The sequence below is a fragment of the Hevea brasiliensis genome, chromosome 15 (assembly GCF_030052815.1).
Source record: "Hevea brasiliensis isolate MT/VB/25A 57/8 chromosome 15, ASM3005281v1, whole genome shotgun sequence".
NCBI lineage: Eukaryota > Viridiplantae > Streptophyta > Magnoliopsida > Malpighiales > Euphorbiaceae > Hevea > Hevea brasiliensis.
This window is the reverse complement of record NC_079507.1, coordinates 2,451,250-2,476,314: the sequence shown is the minus strand read 5'-3', so window position 1 is coordinate 2,476,314 and position 25,065 is coordinate 2,451,250. Positions and strand designations below refer to the sequence as shown.

General features: G+C 40.4%; 1 non-coding gene across 1 annotated transcript; it reads right to left on the bottom strand.

The window, feature by feature from the left end:
* Positions 1–693: 693 nt before the first annotated feature.
* Positions 694–800, bottom strand: LOC131174296 (small nucleolar RNA R71). The gene has a single exon (XR_009144544.1). It is a non-coding gene; the product is annotated as a small nucleolar RNA R71 (small nucleolar RNA).
* Positions 801–25,065: the final 24,265 nt, after the last annotated feature.

Below are 25,065 nucleotides of genomic sequence, written 5' to 3'. Positions count from 1 at the left end.
CGTGCACTTGCGGTGATTGCAAAAAAGCGAAACAAGTTTTTGGTACCGTTGCCGGGGAATTTTTGGTTTTAGTAATATCAAGTGATAGGCGATTTAGCTGATTTATTCAATTATATTTATCATTTAATTTTATTTTACTGGTTGTATCTCTTTTTTTTTTCTCTTAGGTGCCCGATTTGGTATATGACCAGAACAAAGCCATAAGAAATTTTGGACTGTGATCCAGAAATAGACAAAACTCTGAAAGCCATCAGAAGGGAAAGGAAACATCAAGAGTACAGTCAAGGAGATCCTGAAATCCCAACCATGGCCAATAATAATGACAGACCAAGACTCTTGAGAGATTACGGAGCTCCATCTGTCCAAGGATTTCAACCCAGTGTCACTAGAGCCACAGTGGAAACCAATAACTTTGAATTAAAACCAGCATGGCTCCAAATGATTCAACAAACCCAGTTTGCAGGTTCACCAACAGAGGACCCACACTATCACCTCTATTGCTTTCTTGCCCTATGTGACACATTCAAGATGAATGGAGTGTCTGATCAAGCAATAAGACTTAGAGCATTCCCATTCTCCCTCCGGGATAGAGCAAGGAAGTGGTTACTTTCTCAATCGACTGGAACATTCACTACCTGGGAAAACCTCTCTCAAGCTTTTCTAACAAGGTATTTCCCACCTGCAAAGACTGCAAAGCTGAGGCTTGAGCTCAACACCTTCAGACAAAATGAAGGAGAATCACTCTATGAGGCATGAGAAAGATATAAAGACGTGCAGAGGGAATGTCCACACCATGGCATAGAAGATTGGCTATTGGTGCAAAATTTCTATAATGGATTACTACCCTCTACAAGGAGCACAGTTGATTCAGCTACAGAGGGTGATCTAATGGAGAAAACCGTGCCACAGGCACTGGAACTTCTAGAAAGGGTTGCATACCATAATTATGAGTGGTCAAATGAAAGAGAAAATGCAAGAAGAACTGCAGGGGTCCTGGAAGTAGATGCCCTAAGCATGATAAATGCTCAGTTTGATCAGCTCACAAAGAAACTCGAAAGAATGCAAGCCAACGCAGTTGGTACAAATAGTAAACATGAGGACAACTATGAAGAAGGATACATGAATTCAGAATACAGCAACTTCAATGAACTTACAGAACAGATGAACTATGTGAATAATGGAGGAAACTTCAACCAGAGGCAGCCAAACAATCCGTATTCAAATACTTACAACCCTGGATGGAGAAACCACCCAAATTTCTTATGGTCCAATTAGCAGAACCAGCCAATAAATAAGCAACAAGGGTACAAAACTCCAGCACCCCCTGGATTTTAGAACAGAGGTCAGAACTTTGCACAGCCATCACTACTTCTCTAACCTCAACAACCTGAACCGAAAATGATCATGGAAACCATGATGGAAGGATTCCTAGCAGCTCAACAACAACAAACTAAATTGATTAAACAGCTGACCTCCAGAATGGACCAACTTGCTACCCATAACAAGATGCTAGAGAATCAAATCTCTTAGCAAGCAAGTTCTTCAAGTAAGGCTGCTGGCAAGCTGCCCAGTCAACCAGAAATGAACCCAAGGGAGCATTGCAAGGCAGTTGCACTGAGGAGTGGGAGAACTCTAATACAATCAGAGGTAGAATCGACAGAGGAAACCATAGAAAAATCTAAAGACCAAGCAGAGAAAAAGGAGGAAGAAGCTAAGAGGAAGCAAGGAAGATAAAGAAATTACTAGAACCATACCAGCCTCCCCTACCTTTTCCTCAGAGATTTCAGAAAGCCAAACTGGACAAGCAGTTTGGGAAGTTTTTGGAAGTTTTATAAAAACTTTACATTAACATCCCCTTTACTGAAGCACTTTCTCAGATATCGTCTTATGCCAAATTTCTTAAAGAAATTTTATCAAAGAAAAGGAAGCTAGAAGACTATGGAACAGTAGCTCTAACAGAGGAATGCAGTGCCATTCTGTAAAATAAACTACCTCCAAAGTTGAAAAATCCAGGAAGCTTCTCTATACCCTGTATCATTGGTAACAAGAAAATAGACAAGGCCCTCTGCGATCTTGGGGCAAGCGTCAATCTAATGCCTCTATCAATATGCAAAAAACTGGAGATCGGGGAACCGAAAACCCTCAACAATCTCATTGCAATTGGCTGATCGATCCATTAAATATCCTGTAGGGATACTTGAGAACATGCCTATTAAAGTGGGCATATTCTTCATTCTAGTGGACTTTGTTGTCCTTGAGATGGAAAAAGATGTCCAAATTTCTATCATCTTGGGAAGACCATTCTTGGCAACCGCCGAAGCCATCATAGACGTAAAAAATGGACGATTAACCCTCAAGGTAGGAGAAGAAGAAGTGGAGTTCAACTTGTTCGACACAATGAAACACAAATTTGAACCTGATGAATGCTTCAAGGTTGACATAATTGACAAATAAGTTAAAGAGGAATTTCATAAGACATATCCTAGAGATCCTCTTGAAGCATGTATTGTGCACAGCCACACAGTGGATGATGAAAATACAGAAATAGCAGCATGTGCACAACAGTTGGCAGCTCCTCCACCTCTACCCATAGCTAAGGCTTTCGAGATAGAAAAGTTGAAGAAGAAACAAACCAAAGGTAAGCTCTAGGAAAACTCCAAACAGGTAGAGCTTACACCTCTCCCGTCTTCACTAAGGTACTAATTCCTGAACTCAAAGTCTAATTATCCTGTTATAATCAATGCTAGCTTGTCTAAGTTAGAAGAGGAAAAATTGTTAAGAGAACTTAGGATCCATAGCAAAGCATTAGGGTATAAAATAAAAGACCTGAAGGGGATCAACCCTTCGATTTGCATACATAGGATACCCATGGAAGAAAATAGTAAACCCACAATCGAACATCAAAGAAGACTTAACCCAAACATGAAAGAAGTAGTTAAGAAAGAAATTTTAAAACTATTAGATGCAGGTATCATATACCCAATTTCTGATAGTAAATGGGTTAGTCCAGTACATGTAGTTCCTAAGAAAGGTGGGACAACTATTATCCAAAATGCAAGCAATGAACTAATTCCTACTAGAGTAGTCACTGGTTGGCAAATGTGCATAGATTATAGGAAATTGAACAGTGCCACCAGAAAAGATCATTTCCCTCTTCCTTGACCAAATGTTAGAAAGGTTAGCAAAACACTCTTATTTCTGTTATCTAGATGGGTACTTCGGATTCTTTCAAATTCCTATTCACCCAAAAGACTAAGAAAAGACAACGTTCACTTATCCCTATGGAACATTTGCATATAAAAGAATGCCTTTCAGTCTTTGTAATGCCCCTGCTACCTTTCAAAGATGCATGATGGCTATCTTTTCTGATTATATTGAAGATATCATGGAAGTTTTTATGGATGATTTTTCTGTCTATGAAATTACTTTTGATGATTGCTTAGCTAATTTATCTAAGGTGTTGCAAAGATGTGAAGAATCAAACTTGGTCCTAAATTGGGAAAAATGCCATTTCATGGTAAGGGAAGGCATAATTCTGGGACATTTGATATCAGAAAGAGGAATTGAAGTTGATAGGGCAAAAATTGAGATCATTGAAAATATGCAACCCCCAACATCAGTTAAGGGAGTGCGAAGCTTTTTGGGACATGTAGGATTCTATAGAAGATTCATCAAAGACTTTTCCAAAATAGCTAAGCCACTTACTAACTTGTTAAATCAAGATGTTCCCTTTAATTTTGATGAAAATTGCCTTGTCTCCTTTAACAGAATCAAAGAGGCCCTGATATCAGCACCAATAATGCAGCCACCGAATTGGGAGCTACCATTCGAGGTGATGTGCGACACGAGTGACTTTGCAGTTGGAGTAGTGCTCGGGCAAAGAAAAGACAAAAAGCTCCATGCTATTTATTATGCTAGCAAGGCACTCGATGATGCACAAATCAATTATGCTACCACAGAGAAGGAATTCCTAGCAGTGTTATTTGCAATGGACAAATTCAGATCTTACCTCATCAGGTCAAAAGTCATTGTATTCACAGATCATGCTGCAATCCGGTACCTTATGAACAAAAAGGAAGCAAAACCAAGAATGATTCAATGGATTCTACTCCTGTAAGAATTTGACCTTGAAATAAAGGACAAAAAGGGATCTGAAAATGTAGTAGCTGACCATCTTTCTAGACTAAAATTAGAGTACATGGAAGATTTTGAAGATTTGCCAATTGACGATTCATTTTCTGATGAGCAATTACTTGTATTCTCCAAAGCACCATGGTACGCTGACTTTGTTAATTTTCTTGTATGCAGGGTACTACCTCCAAACATGACTTATCAGCAAAGGAAGAAATTCCTACATGATGTGAGATATTACTTATGGGAAGAACCACTACTGTACAAGAGATGTAATGATGGGATGATAAGAAGGTGCATACCAGAGGAAGATATGGAAAGTATCATTTATCACTGCCATTCATCACTATATGGAGGACATTTAGGCACTTCAAAGACCACAGCCAAGATTTTAGAAGCAGGGTTTTACTGGCCACATTTATTTAAGGATGTAAGATCCTTTGTGCTAGCTTGTGATCAATACCAAAGAATAGGTAACAGTTCAAGAAGGAATGAAATGCCACTACATGGTATACTTGGGATAGAATTGTTTGATGTATGGGGAATAGACTTCATGGGACCATTTCCCTCTTCCCATGGAAATAAGTATATTCTAGTTGGAGTTGATTATGTGTCAAAATGGGTAGAAGCTATTGCAACACCAACCAATGATGCTAGAGTGGTCACCAAGTTCCTTAAGAAGAACATCTTCACAAGATTTGGCACACCATGAGCGAAAATCAGTGATGGAGGAAGCCACTTCTGCAACCAATAATTTGAAACACTACTGAAAAAGTATAGAGTGACTCACAAAGTGGCCACACCTTATCATCCTCAAACCAGCGGTCAAGTAGAAATATCAAACAGGGAACTGAAGCAGATTCTGGAGAAAACTGTAAACAGATCCAGGAAGGACTGGTGCATAAAGCTAGATGATACACTATGGGCATACCGCACTGCATATAAAACTCCAATTGGCACAATACCCTTCCGACTAGTTTATGGAAAATCATGCCATCTCCCTGTTGAACTTGAGCATAAAGCCTACTGGCCAATTCAGGTACTAAACTTTGACCTCAAAACTGCTGGTGAGAAAAGACTCTTACAACTGAATGAGTTAGAAGAAATCCGACAAGATGCATATGAAAATGCCAAAATCTTTAAGGATAAAACCAAAAGATGGCATGACAGGTGCATAGCAAGGAAAGAGATAAAGGAAGGAGATCTTGTCCTCTTATTCAACTCTAGATTGAAACTCTTTTCAGGAAAGCTGAAATTAAGATGGTCTGGACCTTTCAAAGTCACCCAAGTCTTCCTACATGGAGCAGTAGATGTATGGAGCGAAACCTCAGGCGCATTCAAGGTCAATGGGCAAAGGCTGAAGCCTTACTTTTAGGGAGAACCCATAGAAATGGGAGTCAATTTTACTCTCAATCCTCCTACTAACAGACCATAAACAAGCAAAGTCCAGCAAAAGACTATAAACGAGCGCTTTTTGGGAGGCAACCCAAAATTTTTCTAAACTTTTCTTCTTTTCTTTTTTTTTCCTTAATATTGAATTTTTATTTTGTACTCATTAGCATTTCATTTTGTAGGATTTTTTGAAAAGGGGAATAGAGATCAAGAAAGGAAGGGAATCACCAAGTCAAAACCACAAAAGGGAAAATTGAACAAAACCGGGAAAGTAACTCTATTGTTAATCTTTGCATCCATTTCATGTGTTATGATGATAAAATTTTTCATTTGCCAAAGATTTGAAAAATCAGAAAATTTCACGGGTCGTGTACAAGTTTTACACGCCCCATGTAACTTTATGGAAGTCCATAAATTTCATGCAATTTCAACTCTTCGGGAGACAAAAAATTACACGGGTCCATAGCCCAATTTACACGGACCGTGTAATGTCTCTAGAAGAATAACTAAGAGACAGAAGGTTACACGGGGCTCCTTGTATTTTACACAGGCCGTGCAACATATACAGTAAAGAATCTCAAGAGACAGAAAGTTACACGGGTTCCAGCGCTCATTTACACGGGCTGTGTACTTCGATAGATTTTTTAAATTTTGGGCAGAAATTTACAAGGCCCTACATGTCAGGACCTGTGTAGTGATACATGACCCGTGTATTTCGTTATAGACGCGACTCCTGAGGCACGAAATGAGCGAAACGAAGAGTCCTGACGGCTCTTTAAATACACCCCTAGCATTAAAACCCTTCATAAACACAAAACCCTTCATTTACTCCCTTCCTAGCCTATAAAAGCCTCTAAAATCTCATCTCCCTTCACCAAAATCATACTCTACTCCTTCCTAAAAACACACCCATGGCTCCTGTGAAGAGATCTGCAAGGAAGATTAGCTCTTCTTCAAGATAAAGAGGAGAATCCTCACCTTCTCCACCCCAGCCTCCAACCCAACGCCTAAGAATGAGGGTAGCCACTCCCCAATCATCTCAACAAGCCCCTCCTCCACTACAACCACAGCCACAACTCGCTCCACAACCTGAAATCTCTATTCCTTGGGGATTTCGAGATGATGCCCATAAAGCAATGTGCACCTGACTTCATGCCCAAAAAAAATCCTTCACCAAATACATAGATTTTTCGCTTTTAGAGCAAATCGGGTTACAAGAGAAATCAATGGGCTACTTGACAGCATTTGGTGGATAAGGTTCGCCCAACTCCAATTTCTGGCTCACAAAGACACAACATTGGAATTTCTGGGTAGCTTCAAGGCCAACTTATGGCCCATTGACAGGGAAGACAGGGGTAGAATTGAGTTTCACCTACTTGGTGTAGACCGGGTAATGAATATGGACGAGTTCAACGCCATCTTCAGCTTTGACAGTACTGGCCACCAAGAAATCCCAAGGAACCGCATGCTGTATAACAACATCAACTTTTAGGATTCCATTGCACCAAACACAGAGCCCTACAACTCCAGCAAATCCAAATCAATAGGCATCACTAGTCCAGCATTGCGATACATGCATCGCTTCGCCGCCCACACCATAATGGGCCGTGGCGACAACCTTGGCGTTGTCAATGCTAGTGAGCTATTTTTCCTATGGTGCATGGTCACCGGGTAGCGGTGCAGCACTGGCTTTTTCTTGTTCAACCATCTCCGAAGCCTTTGCCATCAACTTACCGGGCACATAGTGCTTAGAGGCCTTGTCACCACCATTACCCTCCACTTCGGCTTCGTTCCAGGACATGATAGACTGTGCTTTGTTACTGGAACATCAAGAATTGATCAAACTATATGCATATCCATGGGGATATGTAAGAAGGTGGGCAATAAATACTACTTGGTGGTTGCCAAAAGAAACATAATCCCTCAGAGAGACGAGGCAAGGGAGGGACCCGGTGAGACTTCACAGCCTTAAAAAGAAGGGCAAGGGTGAATGTTCAAAGAGTCCCCTGTCCGAGTGCCTCCATACACACCACCACCGACAGACCCGGTCCTTGCATACCTGCAGCGTATTGAGACCACAATATACGATAGGATGCGAGCTATCGAGGACAGCCTCCAGGAAGCACACAACAAGCTGGACATTCTAATGGACAAACTAGATGAGGAGGATGAGGAGGAAGAGGAGCAAGGATCACCAGCATCACCATCATCATCATCAGAGGCCTTTTAGCGATAGGACTATAGGATAGGATCTTTATTGTAATATCTTACATGCCATATTCCTAACTTAAAACCATAGGTCTCTTTTATTTGCTTTATGTTCAAAAATTTTCTATGCTTAATAAATATTATGCTTCCTTAAAATTTTTGTACGCTTGATCTGATCTTGCACATTATATTGACATTACGGACAATGTCTGGTTTGAGTTTGGGGGGGGATACATTTGCACTTACATATCATTACATGCACATCATTGCATTGTTTAAATTCAGCTACATTATTCTTGTGTATCAAAATTTTCGAGAATTTTTGAAAATTTTTGGATTGAAAATTGTGAAACTTAGCACTATAACCAAATTTTTTGTAAGCTAATAATTGGACTCCATGGGATAGAGGAATGAACGTATCTAGATAGGCAAAAAGGGATTTTAACATGTTGTTTGTAAAGAAACTAATCTCTTCAATGGAACTAGACTAGTTAAACCTCTTAATAACTATTAATTTATCACATTGAACTTGTAAAATTAGGAGAACAATTTTTGAAATACAAGCAAACCTAAAAACTACCTCACTAGCTCTAGAACATATCTCTTGGACCTATCAAGGCGAAATCCTAGCATATGCTTGATGAAGAAATGATTAAGGCATTCTTTGATATAACCTCACTAACCCTTAGCCATCCCTAATTAAAATGTATATCCCTTGTAGCCAACTTGAAGCCTATGTTTATCCCTTAGAATTGATTGATTACCCATGTTATTTACCTAGCCCCTAGCCTAAACACCTACCACACCCTTCTGAGGAAGTAATATGCATAAGGAAAATGAAGAGAGGATGTAGTACTCAAGAAAGAGTGCAAGTGTGTAATAGAAATCAAAGAAAAACTTGCCTTTCCAACCCAGTAAAGGCAATGAGTTTGGGGGAGAGGACAAAAAGGAAAAAGAAAAGAAGTCCCAAGATAAGTGTCATGGAAGTATGCTTGACAATATAAAAAGCCAAAAGCCTTTCCTCTCCACACAAAATATGTAGAAACGAACTCAGTATACTTGGATTTTATGCATATATGCTATCCTCATATTTGCATTCCCTAAAAACCTTTCATTGGCAACCAAGTTTATCCCTCTAGCCCCATTACAATCCTTTTAAAGAACTTTTGATCTTTTGAAAAAGCACATGCTACATTAGTGGAGATAGAAAATTGAGATATGCCTATGGAGTTAGAATTGAAATACTTCATCTCAATTACTTACGAAAGAGGCAGATTTGGGGAAGTTAGTGTTTCTTAATTCTATCTCGATAAAACAAGTTGTTTGTGGCTTATTAATGGTCTTGTATAGAGGAATAATTAGTTGAAACACCATGAAATGAGGTGAAGTTTCAAACAGGCAGCTGTTAGAACCCTTATGCCTTGAAAAAGGGGAGTTGGTATGAAGGTTGGAGGAGTTCAATTCTATGCTTATTAAATTGATGGTTATATTCCTAAGTATCCCATGAAATGTGCTTTAAAACAGAGTTTTGTTTTGCTTGAGGACAAGCAAAAGTTTGAGTTTGGGGGTATTTGATACACTTGAATTGTATAGATGTTTTTAAGCACATTTGTATTCTAAATCATAGCATTTAGGCAAGTATTTTCATGTATAGTAGTTGATTTCATTAGTTTTCATAAATTATGTTGCCAAGCCCTTAATTCCATGTTTTCTGCATTATTTTAGGTGTTTGGGTGAAGCCCCAAAGAATGGGAGTGCAAAGGAAAGCTTAGAGAGGTAAAAAGACAAAGAATTGCTACTGATACAAAGTACACGGGCCGTGTAAACCAAGCTCCAGACCCGTGTAACTCTCTGCCAGAAGAAAGCCAAGAGAATCGATGAGAAACACAAGTACATGGGTCGTGTAAGTAGACCCGTGTAATCAACAGGGACCCGTGTAAATCTCTGCCTGGGGCAAGCTTAAAGAACCTTATGGGAACAATAGTACACGGCTCGTGTAATCAGGCTCGTGTAGTTGGCACATACCTGTGTAACTTTTTGTTACACGGCCCTACTTTGTGGGACCCGTGTAGTGACACACGGGCCGTGTACCATGCTGCAGCCTATTTTCTGACTCGAATTTCCCTCCTGTTTTGTGATCTGAACGGGACTCCTAAAGCCTTTTGGACTCAAAATGACCTAACCCTAGAGCAATCAATATAAATAGCAAAGAAAACATTAGGAAGAGAGGTGTCATCGTGGGCTTTCTTGAAGGTTGCTCAAGTAGGCTCTACATCATGTGCCAAAAGAAGTTTTTTAGCTGAAGCTCCACAAGATCAAAGCTGCAAACTCTCTTTGGTTCCTTCGTTTCATCTCCTTAGATAGATTTTTATTATTTTATTTCTTCTGCATAACTCTCTTTTCATTGTTTTCACTTTTTATCATGACATTTGTTAAACTCACCATGAGTGAGTAGTTTTCTTATCCTGGATTTGGGAGAGTAGCTCTTGTAATTATTATTATGGATAAACACTGAGTTTTATTTATTGGATTTGAGATTCATTTCTTGATTTAATTTCTTGCAATCTTAATGCATGCTATGTGTTGGTACCCACTTAGTTATGATTGTAGATGTTAATTGAAGGACTGAAAGGTGAAGATTAACATTAGAAAATCAAGATCTTGAACCTAGGAATTCTGACCTAAACATAGGCTGATACCTTTGTGGAACCTAAAAATTGGTCAAAGTTCTTAAAGGATTTTAATTAATTTGATCACCACGAAAGTAGGGTTCGAGTTAATTAGAATACACCCTAGATGCCTTGAGAGAGGATTTAGGATAGCTTAGGACTGATTTCCATCAAGGAAAACGATCCTCAAATCAGTAAATAAATGAGATAACATCCCTAGTAAGATTCAAGTGTGAAATCTTAATTTCAGAATTGCTTCAAATAAATCATTTCGTTTTAAGTTTACCATTTTAGTGTTTAAAGTTAACAAACTTCATTCCCTAAGTATTTGATAGCCTAGACAGTCAAGATTTCTGTGTAGATTGGTACTTGCTAAACAAAATTCCTCGTGGAAATGATGTTCTACTTATCACTTTATTACTTGTTAGTGATACGTGCACTTGCGGTAATTGCAAAAAAGTGAAACAGTACCCAAATTAATAGAGATTGATTTTGATGCATTAATAGAAACTGATTCTAAATGATTATGAATGCCATGTATACACTCATTAGAATAAACATCAAACAAGTAAGCAAAAGGATTGGTCATGTTATTGATCTTTGCCTCGAAATCTTTATCAAGTACATCAGAATTGGAAACATTAGTATCACTACTGTGAGCATTACAAAAGATAGACTCAAACTTAGGGGTGTAGCTTTAGGTGTTTGGCTTTCTATGCAGTTCTTAGATTAATGGTGCTCATTTTCTACTCTAATTCTTTCACATGTGATAACCCCTAATCATATGTCAAGGTAATTGCCCTCTCTTTCAAGAACTTAAGAGGCTTTGGCTCTTCTTCCTCTTCTGTTGGCTCATAGCCCAAACCATGACTCGTGATCTGCCCCTTCATCTCAAGAAAGGTCACCAGACCATCTATACTTTCTCCTAGGCCTGTGCTAAGGAAAAACTTCATCCTTTTCTTCATAGTAGCCTCTTTTAGATCCATCTAGTTTTTACTAGATCTCAATAACTTGAAAATCAAACACTAGTGGAACTAAACCATCTAGTTGTAATACAACTACCTCCTCATCAAAATTGGTCCAAACATCTAAAGGACCCTCATCATAGCTAGAATTATGACAAATGTCAACAATCATTATAGACTGAGGTTCATTGGGCTTTTGGATGGGTTGGATAAAGTCAATAATTCTGTTAGGGTTATTTAGGGTGATATAAATCATGTAGAGACCTGGTGTAGGTGGAAATTTTGGTTATGCATAGGGCTAGGGTGGGGTTTTTTTTTTGGTTGATTTTTTTGGTCAATTATCCTTTTGGCATCAATTAGGTCTTAGATATTATGCTTAAGTTGAAAGCATTAGTCGGTGTCATGACTGTGGGCATTGGTAGAACCGGTAACATTGGTTGATATCATAGCTAGGTGGGAGTGGATTTGGTAGTGGTATGGGTGCTAAGAGTTGTAGGAGGTCTTGAGCTTTGAGATGCTCCAAAACTTGGGATAAGGGTTGGCTAAATTGGAAAAATCTCCTTGGGGTGAGAGACACAATTTGAACCTCAATAACTTTAATGCCACTTAATTGGCCTACCCCGGGGCCTCTTTTTAAAGTTGACCATAATTTTCTCTTCTAGCTCAAACATCTTAGTGTTTAATATTTCATCAAGCATGGCCATAGCTTCTTTCATCTTAAGTAGTGCAGGTGAAATCCTTACTAGTCTCTTCCCTTCCCTAACCCAAGTGACTTGATTGAAAGTCTCTTTGGTGTGTTTTGAGACTATGTTTGCTCAAAAAAATAGGATTTAAGGGTTAACCTAAGTATGCTATATACATGAATGCAATGCATGAATGGACCATTTTTTTCTTCTTTTTCTTTTTTTTTTTGTTGCCTTTACTTTTACAAAACAAAAACCGAACCATACAAATGGAACCAAAACTGAACCAAAACCAGACCATATAAACTGAACTAAAATCGGATCAAAGACTGAATCAAAACTGAAAAAAAAATCTCTAGAAATGAATGTTCGCCCCCTTATACCTTCAACTCTCACGTGCAGGGTAAGAAAAAAATTCTATCCTAGGCTATGGTACACTGGACACACCAATAGGGGGTGGTCCAGGATGATCCTTCCCTCACAAATAAAGGATTTATATCCTTAAAGTTTAACCATAAGTAAGTGTCGACACCATATTTTGGCCGATCCCCAGAATCAATAAACTTTGAAACCGATCCCCAGAATCAATAAACTTCGAAACCGATCCCCAGCACTAAGTCTCTCCTTGCCATTTAACCACATTTCCGATCTCTCTTCACAGAGAATTGAATCAATGCTAAGCCCTCGTATCAGTTAAAGCCTTACCGGTCTATTAAGTCACTTACCGATCTCTCAAACCCATTGTCGAATCTCCTGACCAGTCAAGTATATTCCTGATCTCTTTTCACAAAAGAAATTGAACTGACACTAGATCTTTGTTACCAGTTTTATTGTTGATCTCCCTTTCAAAAGTTTAAGAATAATCAAAGGTTTCGTTCCGATCTTAAATGTTCAAGCCAAATTTCCAATTTTAATCAAGTCCCGTTTAGCGTTGGTTCTCTACCGATCTCATGCTCATTGTGTTTTCCGATCTCTCACACTTAGGTTAATAATCACTTTCAGTTATTTCAACATACTCAGACAATCAAGTGTTTAATAATTTAGAAATTTTCCGATCACAACCATTCATCGAACAAAAGAGGCATTCCATTTCATTTCATTTCAAAATTTTGTACAAGTTATTCAGCTGGAGGATCACCCCCAGCCTGATCTACATTTTGTCCGTCTCCTCTCACCTCGGCCTCCTCCTCACTCTCCTCACCTTCATCCTCGGGAGCCAGGTTGGCCATCCAAGAGAAGTCCTCCTCAGGGTAACGCTTCTTGAGCTCAGCCAGGAGATCTCTGTGGGCATTCACATAAGCACCGGCCACTCCTGTCACCATCTCTTCTTCTTTTGCCTTAAGCTCCTCAATAAGTTGAGCGATGTGAGCAGCTTCGTTGGCCCGGAGCGCCTGAACTTCTCCAAGAGCATGATCCCGTTCAGCCAGAACATGAGCTTGTTCGGCCAGCTTGTCCTCATAGTACTTCATCTGCCCCTCAATTTCACATATGTAATCCCGAGCGGATGAGAGTTGCGATCGGAGGGAAGCCACTTCCTGACTCTTCTTCTCAACCTCCTTACCCAGGCAGTGAGCTTTTTCCCGGACGATGTGCTGATTCACCAAGCACTCTACGTTTAGACTCATGGATCGGGTCAGGATGTCGTCAAGGTTGTCCGGAGACAGCCTGTCCCGATCCTCCCGCAGGAAGATGGGAGACCGGTATGAAAGATCGAAAAAGGAGCGTGTTAAGAAGATCGGAAAAGAGGAGAGATCGGAAGGCAAAGAGAATAAGACAAATCCCAATAACTGTCGCTAGAATCAGAGCCGAAGTAGTTAAAGCATTGCAGACGAGATCTCCACCGCACGCCTGAGAATCGCCCGCAATGCTGACAGGTGTCAGAGTATGTCATGACAGTCCTGTACGTCTCAATCGCCACCGTTGATCCCACTTGTAAGGACGAGCCAGGAGCCCTTGGATAAAAGAGGAAGACGACAAGGCCAGCGCCTTTCATTCCCAGTCATTGGATCGCCCAGGTCAGTAAAGTTTGGAACCGTCAGATGAGAAGAGGAAAAGGACAAATATTCTGGAGAGGATCTCAGCCGTTCATTTTAATTCTCTTTAATTCTCAAGCATCCAATCATGTCCTTTGAAATCTTGACCCTCCATCTCCCTCAAGATAGATCCTGACCCTTCGCGGGAAGCACCCGGTCCCTATAAATACCTGCATAAAAAACCGTTCAAGGGGGGAAAGAAAAAAAAGAAGGTTGTTACTATAGCAGAAGAACTCTGAAATTTAATTCAGATCGTTACTCTGCTTTCATAAGAAGAACTTTTGGAACCAGTTTTCTGAAGTGTCTTCTTAAAAAGATTTTGAACACCGAAACTCTCCATTTTCGGCTCGTTCATTATCCCGTAACGCTCACATTTTCATTTCCTTGTTATCTTTATTTTCTCTTCCATCGTCCATGCTCAATCTCTTTTAAACCCGGGTACAATTCTGACTCAATTGCATTTAGAGAAGCACTCTTTGTTCCAAGGCGAACCTTAACCTCCCGGTTATCAACTCGCAATCTTATTGCTATTTGTGATCTCGTAGTTATTTCAATAGATTTGGCTCCTTACAGGTAAGTGCTCATATTGCCATTTTTATTAAGTGTTTGTTTTTTATTTTACGCGTTTCCATTGTTCTTTTTATGTATGTAATTTTCTCCAAGTTCATATTGTGCTAAAAAACCCAAAAAATGTTATTCCCGAGTTTACTTCTTTAGTGATCAGTCCATTCTTTTCGTTAATCTTTGTTATTCCTAAATGCAAGTCTTCTAGTCCCTAGTAGCGCATAAGTGGTTGGATAAAACATAGGTAACTGTATTTTAAGGGTCTCTTTGAAAAAGAGGGTCTAAATAACACGTCAGGGACATAGCAAAATTGAATCACTAGGCTGACGTAGAAGGCGATCCGGCATAATGCCATAAAGCGGAATAAAAATCAAATCTCAGATAAGTAAAATGGAACAGATAGGATACTGGTGAGGCGACCATATGGGAGGTCAGTAAAATTCAGTCCGGCATCCCTTATTTAGTCACAAAGTACCAATGAGTTAAAAGAAGTCTTATTACGACCCTTGGCATCTTTGAATACTAGAACTCTTAAACTTAGACTCTTATGATATATAGCTGTGATCAAATTTCGAAGAGATCGGAAGAGTCTTTATCCGAGTCCCATTAAAATAAAAGAGATCGGAGGAGAGTTCTTATCCGGTTCTCAAACTAAAAATTTTAATAAATATTTAAAAGGAGATCGGAGGAGAGTTCTTATCCGGTTCTCAAACTAAAAATTTTAATAAATATTTAAAAGGAGATCGGAGGAGAGTCCTTATCCGATTCTCACTTAAAAACTTTAACAAACATTTAAAAGAGATCGGAGGAGAGTTCTTATCCGATTCTCAACCCAAAATTTTAATTAAAAGAGATCGGAGGAGAGTTCTTATCCGATTCTCAATCCAAAATTTTAAAAGTGATCGGAGAAGAGTTCTTATTCGATCCAAAATTCGAATCTTAATCTAAAAGAGATTGGAGGAGAGTTCTTATCCAATTCTCAAATTGAATTTTAACCAAATAGCCCCTTCAAACAAAATTAACATACAACAGTAACTCACTAAGGTTGTCTCATTTACTTATGTATCTGGGTAATCCGAATTTAGTGAAAAATCAAATATTCCTTTTTGTTAAAAGGATTAACATTTCCATTCAAGCCCTCCTAACTAATTTATAAAGAATGCAAAGTTAAATCTACTTACCCTTATTAAGGGACGAGGTGGGGTGCCTAACACCTTCGCCACCCGTTTGCGGACCCCGAACTTAGAATCTCTGTTTTGAAGTGGTTTTATTTCAATTTATCTTCACAAATGGTTTTCTTTAGTTTCCCTCAAAATTAAAGTGGCGACTCCTCATTTTTTTCCACTTCGGTGAGGGTTCGTTCAGGTGACCGCAAAACTCCTTGCGACAGCTTGGCGACTCCACTGGGGACCATTTGACTTAACCCCGGTCTAGAGGTCTAAAAGTAGATTTAATTTTTCGATCAAATTATGGTTAGGTGGGCTCACCCGGCAATATTTTATGTGTTAATCGTTGATTCTTCCTACTAACTGTTTCGCTTGTTTTGCTTGTTTTACTCCTTACAGTGCTCTTCGTTTAAAAAAAAAAAAATGGAAAAATAAAATCCCCCTGAATCGGGAAGAGGTAAAGGTGTCCCTTCACACACTGAACACTCACACGATGTCCTCACACATTTCGGCCCTATACCTGGGCTTTCTTACCCTTTTAGGAAAGTAGGAGGGGGTCATGTAGCGGTACCCGTGGGTTCTACCCCATTAGTATCCGTGAAGGCTTCTGCTCAAATTGAAACTCGTTCTATTCACCGTGATACCCGTGGAATTTTCCCGATAATATCATGGTTATAGAATGGGGCTCTACTGTTTACAGTAGGGGCAATTTGGGAACCTGTGGCTTTTAGAAAATTAGATCCTGAGCTAAACTATCACGATAGCCGAAAGCCGTAGTAAGCTACCTTTTAAGATAGAACTATCCAATTAGGTAGCACTCATCCGGTATCAGGAGTCTCCCTATTCTAGGACAAAAGGGGCATACTTACTCTTACCCTATTCTGCCTCAGTTTCCTTTTGTTCGTTTTTGTGAGGGTAATCTTGAATTCTACTGAAACACCTACACATTTTCCTACTTTGATAAATGTGTATGTGTCACCCTGTCAACAGTATGATTCGAAATTACCTAAATTTATCTTGCTAACGAGTTTTTCCGCAGGCATCACCAAACCAAGAGTCTGTAAAAAGGATAGGCATCATTTTTATCATGGCATCCTCGAGTCAGTTGGCAGAAGAGGTTCAGAATGCTAAACTTTGGTCCAAATCAGCTCATAGTCCAGTACCCCCACAAAATGATGTTTCCAAGGCACATGCTAGCTTACTACCTTCATTGGATCTGAATAAAATTGAGGTCAGAATGAACAACCTCGAGGGTCTGTCTAATGGTTGGAGGTCGCTTCCCAATCAGGTTAAGGCACGATTTGAGGGGAAGTACGGGAGGATTGCGACCTTAATGCGAGTCAAGGTCCAAATCCCGGCATTAAAGGCCATGCTATCAGTTTGGAGTCCTAAGCACGGGGTATTCTCTTTCAATGATATTGATACAGTTCCCACTATGGAAGAATATCAGGCATTACTAGGGATTCCTTATTCATCGCAGAATCGGATATACCTACACCTCGAGCATAGGCAGACCTGGAAACGATTGGCACATATATTGGGTACTTCCCCAGAAGAAGTAAAGTCAAAAGAAACTGTCAAAGGAAACACGCATGGTTGGTATTGGACACATCTCAAGAAGTGGTTAGATCAATACCTCCAAGAGAAACAGTGGGATCGAGCTTCAGCGGCACTCGCATTGGGAATCTATGGCCTGATTTTGTTCCCGGGACCATTGGGAATCATAACCTGCAGCACAGCGGAAGTATTCTGGGCAGTAGAGAGGCAGGAGGTCAATCCGATACCGACAATTCTTGCGGAGACCTTATTAACCCTTACCTACTGCAGACAACAGGGCAAAGGGTCCATTAAGTGTTGTTCTCAATTGTTATACCTCTGGATTATCAGTCACATCTGTCCTGTGGAGACAAAGGGATTAACTTGGTACCTTGACCAGCCTACCATCGAGAAGATGACCCGGTTAGTAATCAGTCCGAAGAATGAACAGCAGTGGCGGGAACGGATTTTGAGTTTCAATAGCCATGATTACTGTTGGAGGAAACTGTGGACGTCGAACCAATCCGTTTTGATCAGTACAGGAGGTAATCAATCGGTATCCCTAATCGGAGTGACTGGATACACAAGTTACACTCCGACATTGGTAATGAGGCAGTTTGGCTCAACTAAGTCCAGAATCAACATTGAAGAATACCACCAAGGTCATTTCTACCATGAGCTCAAGGAAGAGGAAGGGTTGAAAATGGCTCGCAGATCTTGGGAAAACATCTCTTTGATGGAAAGGTCGCCTAAAGGTCCAAGTGCCACACGCGATTATCTTGAATGGAAGGCTAACAGGGACCGAGAACACTCAACTACAGAATTCGAAAACAGCGACCCTCGCCGAAACGTCCTATCAGAAGAAGCTAATAATCAACTGGCTGACTCACTACAAAAAGCAAACACCAAAAACTCGCAACTGCAAGAACAAATAAAACAGTTGGAGGACCAACAGCAGATCCTCAAGAGAAAAGTAAGAAGGCTCTGGGAAGAGGCAAGGGCCAAAAAGATGGGGTTCGAAGAGCAAGAGGTACGGTGGGAAAAGGAAAAAAGCTCTCTCCAATCTGTGATAAAAGAAGTAGAAGTACAGAATAGTAAGCTTCAGGAAAAAATGAAATACCAAGAAATACTCGAATTGAAAGAACAGGCACTACTCATCAATGATATCTTGAAAGAGTGTGCTAAGGAAAGGAAAGAGAAAGAAAGACAAGCTGCTCTCTATCAAGAACTGAAAGAGAATGTTGATCAGCTGGAGAGAACGATAGCACAGGGAAAACAAGAACTATTACCTGAATCCGAATATGCTCTAAAAGCATTCGACCCTGCCAAGCAAGAAGAAAGGTTATATGAGTATCTCAGAAAATGTCATCTCATTATAAAGAATCTCCCAGAGCCTAGGCCGATGTAAAGAATACGGTGTACAAATTATTCAGTTAATGAAATGATTTTTGGACCAATGTTTAGTAAATTTGTGAATGAATAATATGACTCCCGTAGGAACTCCCTCGCTAGGGTTATGTGAAAAATTGAATGCGCTATATGGACAGGTATCATAAATGCGCATTCAATTCAGTCATTCACAGTCAGACTATCGAATGATGCCATGATAAAGTTGATGCAATCATCCTTTCGTAGATTTCATTCTGGCTCCCAAATGCCACTGTATCCTTCGTCCGGACCAGGATTTTTAGTTTTTTTACAAAATTCAAAAATCATTAAAAACCTTTTTACTCCTTACAGGAAATCAACATTGCTTCAAACAAGGTAAGTCTGACCAAGCACACGGTTCAACCCAAGCAAGTGTACTTAACCAGATCTCGAACAAAGAAGATAATGGAAGATCAGGAACAAGTACAGAACCTACAAGGACAAGTTTCCGAACTGAAGGATCAGGTCTCAGAACTTATGAGACTAATGAGGGAGATGTCCCAGAATAAACCTGTTTCAGAACCAAACTTGCCATTACCTCCTCCACCACCTACAACAAATGATCCGCACCAAGCTTCAACTTCTTTTACCTTTCAGTCACCTATTCCGGACCCGACAATCACTGTCAATCCGGCTACCATGAATAATGACTCTCATTACCCAGCTGTTTCAAACACCAACCCATACCCTTCAATCCTAATCCCACCAGTACACTCCGCCCCTCATCTCCCAACTGGGGGAGTATTTCATGCAGTGGGAGGAGAAAATAAGACGAGAGAAAACGAGAAACTATTGGCTCTAGAAGAGAGATTGAGAGCGATCGAAGGACTGAATATGTATGGTTCAGTCGATGTGGCATCACTTAGATTGGTTCCTGATGTGGTGGTGCCGCCCAAGTTCAAGGTCCCTGATTTCGACAAGTACACTGGGAATTCAGACCCTCGCATTCACTTGGCCACCTATATCGCCAAGATGTCCGCCCTGACAGATGATGACAGACTGCTAGTCCACTGCTTTCATGAGAGCCTCTCCGGGGCAGCCCTGAGGTGGTGTATTCAGTTGGACAGGAGCAAACTGCGCTCCTGGAAAGATTTGGCAGATGCTTTCCTGAAACAGTATAAGTTTAATTGCGATGTGGCCCTCACAAGGAGGGACCTCTAACTCAGTGCAAAGACAGGAAAGCTTCAAGGAGTATGCCCAGAGATGGAGAGAAAAGGCGGCAGAAGTACACCCCCCGGTGACCGACAATGAGCTATGCTCTCTGTTCATCGAGACTTTGAAAGCTCCTTACTTCAACTTGATGATTGGAAACACTTCCAACAGCTTCTCAGACACCATCCCTGTACTCAATTTCGAGTAAAGTACTTTTGGTTATCTACACTTGATCATTTTGTCCATGGTGGCAAGTGTAATATTGTAAATGAATCTTTTTTTTTATGTCATAAATGTTAACGAATTAGTAGCGCATTTTATATCCGATTCTTTTTTTTCTTCTATCCATTTGAATTCCATTCTTATAATATGTTCTATTTTCATTCATTCAGGACCCTTCATCAATTAACACCTAATAATTCAATAGACTCAAAAATTCCTCTGGTTAATTTTGAAATTCCCATAACTGCCATTACTTCAAGTGAATCTGAGGAAGATCTTACAGAAGAAAGAGGTGAAAAGGATGAACCTTCCCTAGTGCCTTGTGGAGACAAAACACGCACCATAAACTTAGGCACTGATGAAGTAAAAAGGGAACTTAAGGTAGTGGAGAGTGAAGAATTGGGAGATATGATCAGTTTGCTTAGAGAATTCCTGGACGTATTTTCCTGGAGCTATGATGATATGGTTGGTTTGGACCCCCAGATAGTGACGCACAAAATTCCCCTAATTCCAGGAATGATCCCGGTGAAGCAGAAACTAAGAAGAATGAATCCTGACACACTGCTCAAAGTTAGGGATGAGGTCAAGAAACAGTATGACGCTGGGTTCCTGGAAGTAGTCAAATATCCCCAATGGATAGCTAATGTTGTCCCGGTAATGAAGAAGGACGGGAGAGTTAGGGTGTGCATCGATTACAGGGATCTTAATAAAGCAAGCTTGAAAGACGATTTCCCTCTCCCTCACATTGATGTGTTAGTTGACAATGCTGCAGGATTGGGCAGGTGTTCATGTATTGATGGGGCATCAAGGTACAATCAGATCCCAATGGACGAGGAAGACAAGGATAAAACTGCTTTCATCACTCAATGGGGAGTATTTTGCTATCGGGTCATGCCTTTCGGGTTGAAGAATGCTGGTGCTACCTACCAGCGCACAATGGTCACATTATTCCACGATATGATGCATAAAGAAGTGGAGGTATATGTGGATGATATGATCATTAAATCCCAGGGAAAAGAGAGCCATGTGCAGGTGCTGAGGAAAGTATTCGAGAGGCTCAAGAAATATCAACTGAAACTGAACCCTACCAAATTCATATTCGGAGCTAGGTCAAGGAAATTGTTGGGATTCATAGTAAGCGAGAAAGGAATAGAAGTTGAACCAGACAAAGTTCGAGCTATTCAAGAGATGCCATCCCCAAAAACAGAAAGGGAGGTACGCAGTTTCTTAGGAAAGTTGAACTACATAACAAGGTTTATTTCCAACCTCACTGCCAAAGCTGAGCCTATTTTCATACTACTCCGGAAGAACAATTCCACCCAATGGGATTCAGTTTGCTAAGAGGCTTTTTAGACAATCAAGCAGTATCTGTCAAGCCCACCAGTATTGGTTCCACCCGTGGCGGGGAGGCCTCTGATCCTGTATATGGCGGTCCAACAAAGCTCAATGGGATGTGTTTTGGGACAACATGATGATACCGACCGAAAGGAGAGGGCTATTTATTACCTGAGCAAAAAGTTCAATGATTGTGAGTCAAGGTACTCTTTCTTAGAAAAGACTTGCTGCACGTTAGCTTGGACAGCAAATCGCCTCAAACACTACATGTTGAATCACAAGACATGGCTCATCTCCAAGATGGATACTATCAAATATGTATTCGAAAGCCCATTTGTGCCAGGAAGGATAGCCAAATGGCAAGTCATACTCTCCCAATATGACATAGTCTATATGACCCAGAAAGCGGTGAAAGGTAGCGTGATCGCTGACCTCCTAGCAGAAAATCCTATCCAGGATTATGAAGCTCTGGATTTTGAGTTCTCTGATGAGCATATTAATGAAGTAGACTGCGAAGAAGAGGGGCCAGCCGATGTATGGGAAATGTATTTCGATGGAGCTGTCAATTTGTCCGATAATGGAATTGGAGCTGTATTGATATTCCCGGATGGAAAACACTTTCCGATAGCTGTCAAGTTGAGATTTGACTGCACCAACAACGTCGCGGAATACGAAGCTTGTGTGATGGGTCTACAGGCTGCCATCGAAATGAAAATTAGGAAGTTGGAGGTATATGGAGACTCAGCCCTGATTATTTATCAAATCAAAGGAGAATGGCAAACCAAGGATCCGAAGCTAATCCCATATCAGAAGTACTTACTGGAGCTGATTAAGAAATTCGAAGAAATCTCTTTCACTCACCTTAGTAGAGACAAGAATCAATTTGCTGATGCCTTAGCTACTCTAACTGTTATGGCTCAAATCGAAGAAGGGCAGATGACTCAAATATTGAAGATTAAGGCAAGGAATGAGCCAGCTTATTGCTTCATGATTGAAGAAGAGCCCAATGGTAAGCCTTGGTATCATGACATCCTGGTCTATCGCAGTAACTGCAGAATTTCTTCGGGGGCAAGCAAAAACGAAAAGAGGATGATTCAGAGATTAGCACTGGGATACTTCCCCAGTGGAGAAGTCCTATACAAGAGGAGCTCCAACGGTGAATTGTTGAGATGTGTGAGTGCAAAAGAGGCGAAGAAAATCCTTTTTGAGACTCATGAGGGAAATTGTGCAACCCATGCCAATGGGCACATGATGGCTAAGCAAATCATGCGACGTGGGTATTTTTGGACCACAATGGAAAATGATTGCATCGAGTATTTCCGAAAGTGCCATAAGTGTCAGATTTATGTGGATCCGATAAATGTGCCACCTCACAAGTTGTTCAACCTTGTCTCACCGTGGCCTTTCACAATGTGGGGCATCGATGCGATTGGTCCCATCAACCCTAAGGCATCCAATGGGCACAGGTTTATCCTAGTAGCAATCGACTATTTTCTAAATGGGTCGAAGCCACGTCATATGCCCATATTACACAGAACACGTTTCTCAAATTTCTCAGAAGCAATATCATCTGCCGGCATGGTCTCCCCAATGAAATCGTCACTGACAACGCTAAGAATCTCAATGGTCCAAAGATTCAAAAATTGTGTGATCAATACAAAATTCGACATCTCAATTCCTTCCCATACCGTCCCCAGATGAATGGAGCGGTGGAAGCCGCAAACAAAAATCTCAAGAGGATAATCCGGAAAATGACGGTCACATATAGGGATTGGCATGATATGCTTCCCTACGCTCTTCACGCATACCGGACTTCTGTAAGAACCTCAACTGGGGCAACTCCATACTCACTGGTTTACGGGATGGAAGCAGTATTACCTATTGAAGTTGAAATTCCTTCCCTAAGGATTCTGAAGGAATCAGGGATTGATGAATCAGAATGGATCCAGTCAAGGTTGGATCAGTTAAACTTGCTGGATGAGAAAAGGTTAACAGCGGCATGTCATGGGCAATTATACCAGAGGAGAATGGCTAGGGCATTTGATAAAAGCGTTCGCCCACGCGAATTCCAACCCGGGGACCTAGTTCTGAAGAAAGTACTGCCGAATCAAAACAATCCCCAGGGCAAATGGTCACCAACCTACGAGGGACCCTATGTGGTTAAAAAGGCATTTTCTGGAGGAGCCTTGATCTTGACCCACATGGACGGTGAAGAATTTCCAAGACTTGTGAATGCTGACACCGTCAAGAGATACTATGCCTAAAAAAAAAAAAAAAAAAAAAAAGAGGTAGGAGTGAAAACCTGAAAGGCGCTCCTAGTAAAATGTGTGAAAGAAGGCGAAAACCCCGAAGGGGTGCTTTCTGTAAAATGAGTGAAGGATGAAAACCCGAAAGGGCGTCCTGAAAAGAACGCGAAAAAGAAGAGGGGCTAGGGGTGAAAACCCGAAAGGGCGTCCCAAGAACCGAAATGGAGAAATAAAGAATGGGGCATGAAACCGAGGATGGAGAGGAAACCGTCACGGCATGAGGCTTCAAAAAACTTGAAATAATGGCAGTTAAGGGATTTCAAAACACCACAAGGAATATGTGAGATCTATCCTTGTACCCTTTTCCTTTGAAACTCTATCTTTCTTTTTATTAAAACTATAATAAAGTCATACTTCGTTCCCTATGTTTTTATCTTCCCTTTATACTCACTCTTTAACATTATCTTTTTGCAATCTCGTTATTTAATGCGCTATTGATCAGTTAAAATTTTTGCCATAAGATTAAGATTTGACAATTGATAACCTCATGTACTTTACTATGAGATTTGCAAGGAATGACCTGGAGAAAAAAAAAAAAAAAAAGAAAAAGAGGTAGGAGTGAAAACCCGAAAGGGCGCTCTTAGCAAAATGTGTGGAAGAAGGCGAAAACCCCGAAGGGGCGCTTTCTGTAAAATGAGTGAAGGATGAAAACCCGAAAGGGCATCCTTAAAAGAGCAAGTAAAAAAAAAAAAAAAAAAAAAAAAAACTGGAGGTGAAAACCCAGAAGGGCGCTTCTAGTCATATAGACAAAGGGGAAGTGAAAACCCGCAAGGGCGCTTTTCGGGAGAAAGTCAAAAAACAGAAATGGGGCATTTGAAGAAATGAGGTCATAGGTCAAGTTTTGCAACTCGTCCTCCATTCATCATTGGCCTTCGGGATTCTGTTAAGTACACTTTATTGGGGAAGAACTTCTTGTGTCTGGATTAGGATTGCTTTGTAAGTGCAATTTACATTTCCTGTTATCAACCTCTGGTTCCTTGATCTAAGTTGATTTTAATTTCCTGCATTTAAATTTCCTGTTATCAACCTCTGGTTCCTTGATCTAAGTTGATTTTAATTTCTAGTAATTTACATTTCCTGTTATCAACCTCTGGTTCCTTGATCTAAGTTGATTTTAATTTCCTGCATTTACATTTCCTGTTATTAACCTCTGGTTCCTTGATCTAAGTTGATTTTAATTTCCAGCAATCTACATTTCCTGTTATCAACCTCTGGTTCCTTGATCTAAGTTGATTTTAATTTCCAGCAATTTACATTTCCTGTTATCAACCTCTG